We start from the raw sequence: 12,131 nt of genomic DNA, 5'->3' as shown, positions 1-12,131 counted from the left end.
TCTGGTTCACGACAACAAAATTCCAGTCAATCAGCCTCTCTCCTTGGAAGTATATTCTTTTTTTCCTTTCTTTCTTTTTTTTTTTTCGAGACAGGGTTTCTGTAAGAGTCCTTACTGTCCGGAAACTCAGAGATCCGACCTTCTCTGCCTCCCAAGTGCTGAGATTAAAGGCAGGTGCCACTACTGCCTGGCTACCTGACACACTCTAAAAGAAAAGCACCGTGTGGTGCTTGCCTTTAATTAATTATTTATATTTGGTTTTTTCGGGACAGGGTTTCGATTTATTTATTTAGGTTTTTTGAGGCAGGGTTTTTCTGTAGCTTTGGAGCCTGTCCTGGCACTAGCTCTGTAGACCACGCTGGCCTCGAACTCAAAGATCCACCTCTGCCTCCGAGGGCTAGGATTGAAGGTGTGCACCACTACGCCCAGTTATGCCTTTAATTTTTTTTTTCCGCTGCTCAGACACATTTATTAATGCCACATTGTAAATGGTACTTAGGGAAGTGTACAGCGATGTTCCGTGTTCCCATCTAACACAGCTTGCTTAAGTTTAGCCGACAGGATTCATCTTGAACCAAGTAGGAAGGTGCAAAAATGGGATTCATTCAACTTCAATGGGTCAGTGAGAACTGTTAAACCACCAGAGTCCGCGAGTGAGAATCAAGGTTTTAAAGTATATGCAGCATTCCTGTCAAATCCCATCCTGTAAGGTGGCTGGACAAGTGGAGACAAGATCTCCCTCCTGCTGGTGCCTTTTCCTCCTCTCAGTATGAGATTTCTGGGGAAATTCCCAAATCTTTGGGGTCCATTGTTTCAACAGTCTGGTAGCAAACCTTCATTTGCAGGTGGTGGCACGTGCCCAGAGGCAGGTGGGTCTGAGTTCAAGGCCAGTCTGACCTTCAAAGCAAATTCCAGAACGTCTAGGGTTACACAGAGAAACTGTGTTTCAGACAAAACAAAAAGCCAAAAGAATATCTCCTTTTCTGGCACGTCTGTAAGTAAGAATGTCTTTTTTTTTTTTTTTTTTTGGTTGTTTGATTTGGTTTTGTATTGTTTTGTTTTGTTTTGTTTTTCAAGACAGGGCTTCTCCGTGTAGCTTTGGAGCCTGTCCTGGAACTCGCTCTGTAGACCAGGCTGACCTCGAACTCTCTGGGATTCTCTGGCCTCTCCTCCCGAGCGCTGGGATTAAAGGCGTGCGCCACCACTGCCCGCGAAGAATGGCTTTTTTAAAAATTAATTTACTGGGGCTGGAGAGATGGCTCAGTGGTTAAGAGCATTGCCTGCTCTTCCAAAGGTCCTGAGTTCAATTCCCGGCAACCACATGGTGGCTCACAACCATCTGTAAAGAGGTCTGGTGCCCTCTTCCGGCCTGTAGGCATACACACAGACAGAGTATTGTATACATAATAAATAAAATAAAAATTAATTTACTTAAAATTTTCACCTCCTCCTATCCTCCCATTCCCCTCCCACTCCCCCAGAAGAATGGCTTTCAAGAAGCCCCCACCTATTTCGGGGAAGTAGGACACGTGGCTCCTTCTTGAGTGCTGTGAGAGCCGAGTAATCAGCGGTGCTCAGAAGCCCGCGGAGACTAACAGCTGCCAGTCAAGGTCAGCACCGAACAAGCCACTTTCAGAAAAGCCAGAGGGGGCTTCAGGGACCGGAACTGGGTGGGCAACACAAGAAAGCACAGGCATTCCCTGGGTGAGTCAGGGGACAAGCACGATGTGGCTGGGCCCCCTACTGGCCGAGTTTGTGGTGCCCCAGAGAATTAACCAATCTGAAGAGCCTTCACCTCAGTTTCTGACATGAATCTCCAGCAAATCCCAAGACAAAGGAATTCGACGACCTTTTAAAAATCTCTTTTGGAGCCGGGCGATGGTGGCGCACGCCTTTAATCCCAGCACTCGGGAGGCAGAGGCAGGCGGATCTCTGTGAGTTCGAGACCAGCCTGGTCTGCAGAGCTAGTTCCAGGACAGGCTCCAAAGCCACAGAGAAACTCTGTCTCGAAAAAACCAAAAAAAAAAAAAAAAAAAAAATCTCTTTTGGAAATCTCTTTAGTCTTAGTACTTCCACTCATATTTTTGGTCTTTGTTTTGTTTTTTCTTTTTGAGACAGGGTCTCACTATCGCAGCCTTTGGTTGGCTTGGAACTCTATATGGACCAGGCAGGCCTTGAACTCATAGAGGCTTGGCAGGGTTGGGATCAAAGGAATGTGCCACCATACCCTACCTACCTCTGCAATTCTTCTTAACAAAGCTTGCTCTGCTCTGCATACTCCCACAAGAACCCAGATGGCCTCTTGAGTAGAGCAGTTAGGTAGGATAAATATCTTGGCTCTTCAGCGCCAAGGAATATCCAATGGAGAGCATACCCATCTCACCCATCTCACGTGAGTGTTATGGGCAGAGGGGTGGGATTGGGGGCACTTCTAAGAGAGATCTGTGTTGATGCACATGGGGTGTGCAGGAACTTTTAAAAGGTATGCATGCCGCATCTGGAGACTGGTGATGCTGTAGCTGGTTGAGTTACCAAAGGAAAGCTGGAAGAGCCCCCCTGGTTCTGGAATTGGGTGGTTTCTAACCTGAGCTTTGCTGACAGCCGAGTGTCCAGCACCATAGGACCTTGGGTCATACACAACTAGTTAGAGAAGGATCCCATCTTCCTAGTAAAAAGTCCTGAGTCACTACCAGCCCCTGGAATTACAGGCACGCCTCATAACACCTGGTTTACACTAAAGATCAAACCCAGGGCATCCTAGGTGCTAGGCAAGCCCTTCAACACCGGAGCACAAACCAGCCACTGCATTTTAATGTTTTATGAAACATTACATAGATCCCGAAATACCATTTTAAAAGGTTTTAAATTTTTATTTATCTTTAATGTTTGGATGCCGCCGGGTGGTGGTGGCGCACACCTTTAATCCCAGCCCTTGGGAGGCAGAGGCAGGCGGATCTCTGTGAGTTCGAGACCAGCCTGGTCTACAAGAGCTAGTTCCAGGACAGGCTCCAAAACCACAGAGAAACCCTGTCTCGAAAAAACAAAAAAAACAACAAAAAACAATGTTTGGATGTTTTGCCTGCATGTATGTCTGAATATCAAATGCATGCCTGGTGCCCACAGAGGTCAGAAAGGGGCCTCTGATCCCCTGGGACAGGAGTTACAGATTGTTGCTAATTGCAGTATGGATACCGAGTGCTGAATCCAAATCGTCTCCCAGATCCTTCGGAAGAGCAGCCAATGCTTAACAACTGAGCCATCTCTCCAGCCCCCTGCATCTCATTTCTTAAACCCTCCCCAACTCCAACTAACTGTAAAGCAAAGATGAAATGAAAGCCGGGAGGAATGCATATATTAATACAAGCTGTAGGAACTGGGAATGCTCTCCCTGCCAGGCAAGTTTCTCCTCTAGCTGAACTCGGGTGTTGTGTAATTTTTACTGGAGCAATTTGAACAAACGTCTATTGATCTCACGTACAGCGCTGGCCACAGAGCAAAGGAACCTTTGTACCTAAGTCTAGCTTAGTGAGTTGATGGGGTGAACTTCAGCGGAGTGGGTGAGGACTTACTTATAGGTACGTGGGTGAAGGGTTCTTATAGGAGCGTGGATGACTCAAAGGCGGCCGCATCCCTGAAAAGCCCACCCCAGCAGGCTGATGACTCACAAAAGCTGCATCCCTGGAGCTCCCTGCGTGACCTGTAGGCGGCTCAGCGAGCTGGAGGTCTCTCCTTGCCTGGAGTTGTTACTGATTTTATAACCTCAGAGCGGGGAAGGAAGGCTTGAGGCCTGTTAGTTTCAGGAACTTCTTGAGGCTTGTGGAGTTTGGCTTATTTCCTGAATCTTAAGGAGTCTTCCCCAGGAAGGAATGGATAGCCAAACAAAAGACAGAGTTTTAGCCTTTCCCCTTACCCTAGTGAAAGACCCAGATAAATCCAGACCCCTCTAGCGGGAAGAGAAGAGCCAAAAATCTAGGATTAGCCAGTTCAGTGACTCCGTTTCAGGAACTAGCTGAAGATAAAGTTAGATTGTGATCTTGAGAATAATCTTGAGAAACAGGAGTTACCCCCTTGTGGTTATCAGTGGTATTTTCAGAATTTTCAATGATCACTGGTATTTTTGGAATTTTCTATGACGCCCTCCCTACCCCCTTTGGATTACTGGGTTGTGGTTTCTTCCCTTAAAAACCCCTTCTCCCAGCTACTCCAGGTCAAACTCCTCCCCTACGTGGGTTATGAGCCTCCCCAGTGCACTGGCTCCTGTCCTGTCAATAAACCTCCTGTGATTGCAGCAAGGACAGTCTCTCGTGAGTTACTGGGGGGGGGGGGGGTCGTGTTATCCCGAGACCTGAGTGAGAGTCTCCCCACACCGGGGGTCTTTCACTAGTAGGGTTTCACTGGTGCAGGGGTAGGAGGGTTGAACACCAACGGAACAGCCTGTGCAACAGTAACAACATCAACAACAACATTGTTTGAGCTCTGATAGCGGAGGGAGGGTACTTGAATGTCTCTCTTTAGAGTGTTTCCTCTCCCTCCAAGGTAGTGTAAAACTTTAAGACAATTCTGAAGCCATTTCTGACAATTCTGAACCTCTCAGCCTCCGTGCTGGGATTAAAGGCGTGTGCCACCATCGCCCGGCTCTTTTTTATTTTTCTTAAAGATGTATTTGTTTGTTATGTACACAGTGTTCTGCCTGTATGTCTGCCTGTGGGCCAGAAGAGGACACCAGACCTCATTATGGATGGGAATTGAACTCAGGTCCGCTGGAAAAGCAGCCTGTGCTCTTAACCACTAAGCCATCTCTCCAGCCCATTTTTTATTTTATTATTATTTTTTTGTTTGTTTTGTTTTGTTTTACGAGACAGGGTTTCTCTGTGACTTTGGAGCCTGTCCTGGAACTAGCTCTTATAGACCAGGCTGGTCTCGAACTCACAGAGATCCGCCTGCCTCTGCCTCCCGAGTGCTGGGATTAAAGGCGTGCGCCACCATCGCCCAGCTTATTTTATTATTATTATTATTATTATTATTATTATTATTATTTTGGTTTTTCGAGACAGGGTTTCTCTGTGGTTTTGGAGCCTGTCCTGGAACTAGCTCTTGTAGACCAGGCTGGTCTCGAACTTACAGAGATCCACCTGTATTTGCCTCCCGAGTGCTGGGATTAAAGGCGTGCGCCACTACCGCCCGGCCTTTATTTTATTTTTTAACAAACAAATAGGTCTTATTTATTAGGTTTGAAAGCATTTAACTGTAAAATTTATAGGGAAAAGGGCCATATTTGAAAACATACAAGAATCAAAGCAGAACACAGGACTGTAATGAACAGAGCCACAGAATGGACTAAAGAGGTGTATACAGTCGATCTCTTTTTTTTTTTTTTTTGGTTTTTCGAGACAGGGTTTCTCTGTGGCTTTTTGGTTCCTGTCCTGGAACTAGCTCTTGTAGACTAGGCTGGTCTCGAACTCACAGAGATCCGCCTGCCTCTGCCTCCCGAGTGCTGGGATTAAAGGTGTGCAACACCACTGCCCGGCAGTCAATCTCTTTTTATTTTTTTTTTTTTATTTTTTTTTTTTAAATATTTTTTTTATTTATTATGTATACAATATTCTGTTTGTATGTCTGCCTGCAGGCCAGAAGAGGGCACCAGACTTCATTACAGATGGTTGTGAGCCACCATGTGGTTGCTGGGAATTGAACTCAGGACCTTTGGAAGAGCAGGCAATGCTCTTAATCTCTGAGCCATCTCTCCAGCCCTCAATCTCTTTTTAAAAAAATTATTTATTTATTATGTACACAGTGTTCAGCCTCCATGTATGACTGCAGGCCAGAAGAGGGCACCAGATCTCATTACAGATGGTTGTGAGCCACCATGTGGCTGCTGGGAATTGAACTCAGGACCTCCAGAAAAACAGTCAGTGCTCTTATTCTCTGAGCCATCTCTCCAGCCCCTAGGGTCAGATTCTTTAGTACTAACTTAAACCTGTCCCAATGGCAGATATATTCACTCTTCAAGGTACAAGGAGCTGCTACTCAGGTCAGAGCCCACTGTTTCAAAATTGGGAACCCTTGGTCACAGCACACTGATAAATCTGGGTTGTTGAGTACAGTCAGGGTGTGTCCACCTAGCCTATGTGGTCTGTGATAGCAAGCGTACACAGGCAAAAAGGCTTGGGAACATTGATACACTGTGAATCTTGTAAGGTATAAAGAAAGACTTCAGATTCTTTGTACAAATAGTTGGAGGTCTCTGTATTAAATTTTCTGGTGCCGTCACTGCCTCCGATGTTTCTCTCTTCTAATGAAGTCAAATGAGATGGGCCCACAAGATGCCCTGCTGGGATGTAATCTTTAATCAGGAGTCAGCAGGTCTGTAAGTCCTCGATGCTTTCTCCAAATTTCACTTTTACTAAAAGGTCTCTGTAAAAACGATCTTTCAGCCGGGCGGTGGTGGCGCACGCCTTTAATCCCAGCACTCGGGAGGCAGAGGCAGGCGGATCTCTGTGAGTTCGGGACCAGCCTGGTCTACAAGAGCTAGTTCCAGGATAGGCTCCAAAACCACTGAGAAACCCTGTCTCGACAAACAAACAAACAAACAAACAAAAAAAAAAAAAAAAAAAACGATCTTTCAAATCCTCTTGCCTCAAAATAATTTCAGAAGAAAGGCTCTTATGCCAGTGCGGAAGGGGTGTCCCTGCAGTCTGTGGCTAGCCTGTCAACAAACTGTTAATCCGACCAGAAAGAATAAGACTACTACCACAGTTTAAAGCCAAATTTGAAGCAAACTTTAGTTAAATACTGGCCAGGTGGATGGGCTCTGACCAGGTCCATACCTAGGTTTCTGGGGAAGGGCCCAGAGTCACAGTTTGCAGGGGCTTAAAAAGGAAAACCCATAATTCATCACTTTTCCCATCAGGTCCAATCAGGGAAATGCATACATCCTGACGTCTCTCCAGTCTACATCCAATCAGGAGCAAGAGTACATTCTGATGTATTTCCTGCCTGTGACCCTCCGCCCACTTGTGAGCAAGCACAGCAGATGGGTCAAACAAACGTTTAGGGAAGTGAAAAACAAGAGACTTATTTTCTCCCATAAACAATGGCCTCCATGAGCAAGATGGTGGTGCACAGGCCTTTAATCCCAGCACTTTGGAGGCAGAGGCAGGCAGATTTCTATGAGTTCGAGGCCAGCCTGGTCTACAAGAGCCAGTTCCAGAACAGCTCCAAAGCCACAGAGAAACTCTGTCTCGAAGTCTAGGAAGAAAAAAAAAGTGCTGGAGTTCAGGTTGTAGCACCTACCCTGGGTGAGTCACAAGTTTGTATCTCCAGCTCCAAGAGTTCGGATACCCTGCTTCTGGTCTCTATACTCCTTCTCCCTGCTGCCTCCCCGCACAAAAACAACACACACATAAATAAAATAAATCTTAAAAAAAAAATAAAACATTCGGGCTTGAGAGATGGCTCAGAGCCTAAGAGCACTGGCAGCTCTTCCAGAGGTCCTGAGTTCAATTCCCAGCAACCACATGGTGGCTCACAACCATCTGTAATGAGATCTGGTGCCCTCTTCTGGCATGGAGGTGTACATGCAGGAGGAACATTATATGCATAATAAATAAATTCATCTTTTAAAAAAATAAATAAATAAAACATTCTAGTCACCTACATTCAAGGTAGGCTTAGGGATGTATTTCCCCCCTCTCTTTGGAGTCCTGGGGTCCCTCACGTAGACAAGTGTCCAATGGGATTGGTTCTTCTGTCATCATATATTTTCAATCTCTATCAGGTCAGTTAGAACAGATGAAGACTGAGATACAAAAATTGTAATAGTTCTGGTCTCTGATCCGTGGGATCATGTCCTACAGATGACAAGGAATGAAGTCCATACTAGATAGAGCATGGAACAAGCATGTTTATTAGAAACAGCTGGGAGGTGGCGGTGGCTCATGCCTTTAGTACCATCACTTCGGGAGGTAGTGGCCGTGGATCTCTGTGATTTCAAGTTGTCACACAACAAAGAAAACAGCAGTGAGAAGAGGGGGAAAGAGTGACCTCCTGCTCGTACACAAGGTGACTGATCACTTCTTGGTTTTGGAGCTGTTATAAAACAATCCAGTTACCTGGAGGCCATTAAGCAGGGGGACTTTGGTCCAGGGAGTCCTACAGGCAGAGAGAGCTTTGACCCCCAGAGCTCCTGCAGCTGAGATTGTCAGCATTTCTTCAGATGGTCAGGGTCTTGCTGGGACTATACCGTAACTGAGTTCCCCTGTCCCCTGCCTTAGAATGGCACCTAACAAAGGAGTTTCAGCTGCTGGAGGAATAGCTGCTCTTGCAGAGGACCCTTGTTCTGTTCCTAGCACCCACATGGAGGGCAGCCTGGAACTCCAGTTCCAGGGGGTCCGATGCCCTCTTCTGGTTTCTGTGGGAACCTGCACACATATGTGGCATTCACACACACATAAATAAAAACCACATACTTACTTTTAAAAAAAAATTTTTAAATTTATTTATTATGTACACAGTGTTCTGCCTCCATGTATGCCCATATGCCAGAAGAGGGCACCAGATCTCATTACAGATGGTTATGAGCCACCATGTGGTTGCTGGGAATTGAACTCAGGACCTTTGGAAGAGCAGTCAGTGCTCTTAACCTCTGAACCATCTCTCCAGCCCCCATACTTACTTTTTAAAGTTTTTTTTTAATTGTGTGTGTACGCGCATGTAAGAGTTGTGTGTGAATGAATGCTGGTAGCCACAGTCCAGAGATGTTGAGTTTCCTGGGTGTTGCAGTTACCTCCAGTTGCGAGCTGCCTGATGTGAGTGCTGGGAACTGAATTTGGGTTCAGTGCTAGAGCGGTGTGAACTCTAAAGCACTGAGCCCCAAAACAAAAACAACAAAAGGAATTACTTTAGTTCATAGTGCATCCACACAGTAGGAATTTCTCCCAGTGCCACCAAGGTAACTTATTACCCTTCCTTCCTTCCTTCCTTCCTTCCTTCCTTCCTTCCTTCCTTCCTTCCTTCCTTCTTTCCTTCCTTCTTCCCTCCCTCCCTCCCTCCCTTCCTTCCTTTCTTCCTTCTTCCCTTCTTCTTTTTTCTTTTGTTTGTTTGTTTTATTTTGTTTTTGTTTTCTGATTCTGAGACAGGGTTTCATTTTGTAGCTCTGACTGTCCTAAAACTAACTGTAGACCAGGCTGGCTTCAGAGATCCACATACTTCTACCTCCCAAGTGCTGGGATTAAAGGCATATGCCACCACTGCCCGGCCTCTTTTAATGTATTCAATGATATATATGTGTATATGTATGTGGGTATTATTGAGTGCTGGTACCCTCAGAGCCCGGAGGTGTCAGATTTCTTGGAGCTGGAGTTACAGGTGGTGCTGGAAATTGAACTGGAATCCTCTGTATAAGCATTGATTGTGCCCAGTGAGACATTACCAAACCTGAGAATCATGAAAGACCAGTTCCACCGTGTTTGAGCCAAATTTGAAGCAAGCTTTAAAACAATACTGGCCAGGGCCATTTCCTGATTCCCAGGAAATGTCTAGTCATGTTTTCCCAAGGCTTACATGGCTCAGTACCCATAAGGCCACTGTATTTCCTTCCCATCAGGTCCAGTCAGGGGCAAACATGCATCCTCATGTATTTCCTGTCTATGTACCTCTTACCCACTTACCCACATGTGATCAAGCATATCTGATACAGATAGGGCAAACAAACACACAACAAACAGAAACTCATTCTATTTTCTTTTTCTTTCTTTCTTTTTTCTTTTCTCTCTTCTTCTTCTTCTTCTTCTTCTTCTTCTTCTTCTTCTTCTTCTTCTTCTTCTTCTTCTTCTCCTCCTCCTCCTCCTCCTCCTCCTCCTCCTCCTCCTCCTCCTCCTCCTCCTCCTCCTCCTCCTCCTCTTCTTCTTCTTCTTCTTCTTCTTCTTCTTCTTCTTCTTCTTCTTCTTCTTCTGTTTTTCGAGACAGGATTTCTCTGTAGCTTGGAAGCCTGTCCTGGAACTAATTCTGTAGACCCAGGCTGTTTTCAAACTCACAGAAATCCACCTGCCTCTGCCTCCTGAGTGCTGGGATTAAAGGTATGCGCCACCACCACCTGGCCAGGAACTCATTCTTAATTGTTTTAGCTGCAAATAGAACCCTTAACCTGCAAGGTATTTTTCCTGTTTTGGTGTCTATTAACTTGCAAGGTTTATTGTTCTTGTTCCTGTGTTGCCACACGATCTCTCCAGAATCCTCTGTTTCTATTTCTAACCACATGTTCCAGGGTTCGTTCTTTGCCAGCGAGAGCCCTCTAAACTTAAGTCCTCACCTGTACCATAAAGACAATGTCAAAACAGGCTATGTAGAAAGCACATAAAAGGAGCAGTCTGCCAAACAAAGCCAAACTTTCCCGTTGCAGGACCTACAATGATTCAGTGAATGGGTTAACCAAGCCTTTGAGCCACCATGTGGTTGCTGGGAATCAAACTCAGAACCTTTGGAAGAGCAGGCAATGCTCTTAACCGCTGAGCCATCTATCTCTCCAGCCCCTAACCAAGCCTTTGAAATGAACGTTTCCAATGTACCTTCTTCTCAGCTGAGCACTAGGAACACAACGAAGGTTGGCACTGTGAGCCTTTACCAAGGACTCTCCACGTCACAAAGCTGAACAGCAAAAGTAGTGCTCATACACAGGAACGGTCAAAATCCAAAATGCCTCCTTCCTTTACCAATGAATAAATATGCATTTCTTTTTCTTTCTTTCTTTCTTTCTTTCTTTTTTTTTTTTTTTTTTTGAGACAGGGTTTCTCTGTGCAGTTTTGGAGACTGTTTTGGAACTCTCTCTACTTCCCGAGTGCTGGGGTTAAAGGTACACGCCACCACCTCCCAGGCAAATATGCTTTTATAGTCAACTGACATCCAAGGTCAGTGAATGAGGGGGAAACACATTGCAACTGAGAATCCCCTTGTTTTCCAGTCCAGAGTATCAGCCATGAGTCTGCCTCCTAACAACGCTCCAGGGGCCCCAGATTCGTAAGTCTCTCTTTTTAAAATTCTTTATTTTTAATTTTGTGTGTGTGTGTGTGTGAGAGAGAGAGAGAGAGACAGAGAGAAACAGAGAGAGAAATTTGTCATGTGTCCATGGAGTCCAGAGGTCTGGGATCTCCCGGGGCTGCAGTTACCGGCAGCTCAGCCACTTGTCATGGGTACTGGGAACTGAACCTCAGTCCTGTATAAGAACAGTCCATCTCTTACCCACTGGACCATCTCTCCAGTCCTGATTCACAAACTTAAGCTTAAAATAGGTCAGGAAATATCAATAGAGGGAAATTCATTTATTTACCGTTTGGTAAAAAAGGTGCTGAGGAAAGAGTCCTGGTTTCTCCCTGCTGTTTCTGTGACAGCCTAGCAGTTTTACACAGAAGATGCAATAAGCCATGTGTGGAGGTGTACACTTTAATCGGAACGCAGGAGGCAGAGGCAGGAGGATTCAAGTCTGGTCTACGTCGTGGGTTCCTGGCAAACGAGGGCTTCATAGAGAGATGCTTTGGAAAAAGAAGCAAAAGCCAGGAACTACGGATGTATTGATTTAAGCTGTCAGAAGTGTGTGAACTCTCTCCTAGTGAGGCACGTCCTTCTTCTGCCTGGACTCAGAGACCTCACTGCTCCCCCCATTGGATTCCTGGGGAAATTACTGAGGCATTGTTTCAATAGTCTGATAGGCAAAGGAAGGGCTCACGCAAGTCTCTCGAAGATCTCCCTTGCCAGGCTGTTATAGGCTCAGAGTCCTCATCTTGCCCAGTGTAGAAACAGATTTTATGGCCCATTTTCAGTATGGGATGGGCTTAGGGTGCTTCGGAGTCACAGAGGTGCAGGAGATGTTTGCTTTCTCCCCCTTAGCTGGGGGCTAGCATCTGTTTGTCTCAGAATTCTCAGAGCTAGTGCCCAGGATGGGATGGAGTAGGGGGGGTGTTAATCCCAAAGACAGGAGAAGAAAGATCATCGATGTGAATTATCATGGCCAAATTAATTAAAGCAAGCAATTAATTAAAGGAACCTTTTTTATTTGTGCATACAGGTTACCTCCTTGCAAGGCAGGGTTCAAGAGGTCAGTATTGGATGTGAGGAAGACAAGGCCCAAGGGTGGGGGC

General features: G+C 45.7%; 1 pseudogene; it reads right to left on the bottom strand.

Annotated features, from left to right (window-relative positions):
• Nucleotides 1-1,591: 1,591 nt before the first annotated feature.
• Nucleotides 1,592-6,825, bottom strand: LOC130890028 (phosphatidylinositol-glycan biosynthesis class X protein-like; annotated as a pseudogene).
• Nucleotides 6,826-12,131: the final 5,306 nt, after the last annotated feature.

This window comes from Chionomys nivalis, chromosome 1 (genome assembly GCF_950005125.1).
Source record: "Chionomys nivalis chromosome 1, mChiNiv1.1, whole genome shotgun sequence".
Taxonomy (NCBI): domain Eukaryota; kingdom Metazoa; phylum Chordata; class Mammalia; order Rodentia; family Cricetidae; genus Chionomys; species Chionomys nivalis.
Note: the sequence above shows the minus strand (reverse complement) of the source record. Positions and strands in the feature narration are given on the sequence as shown.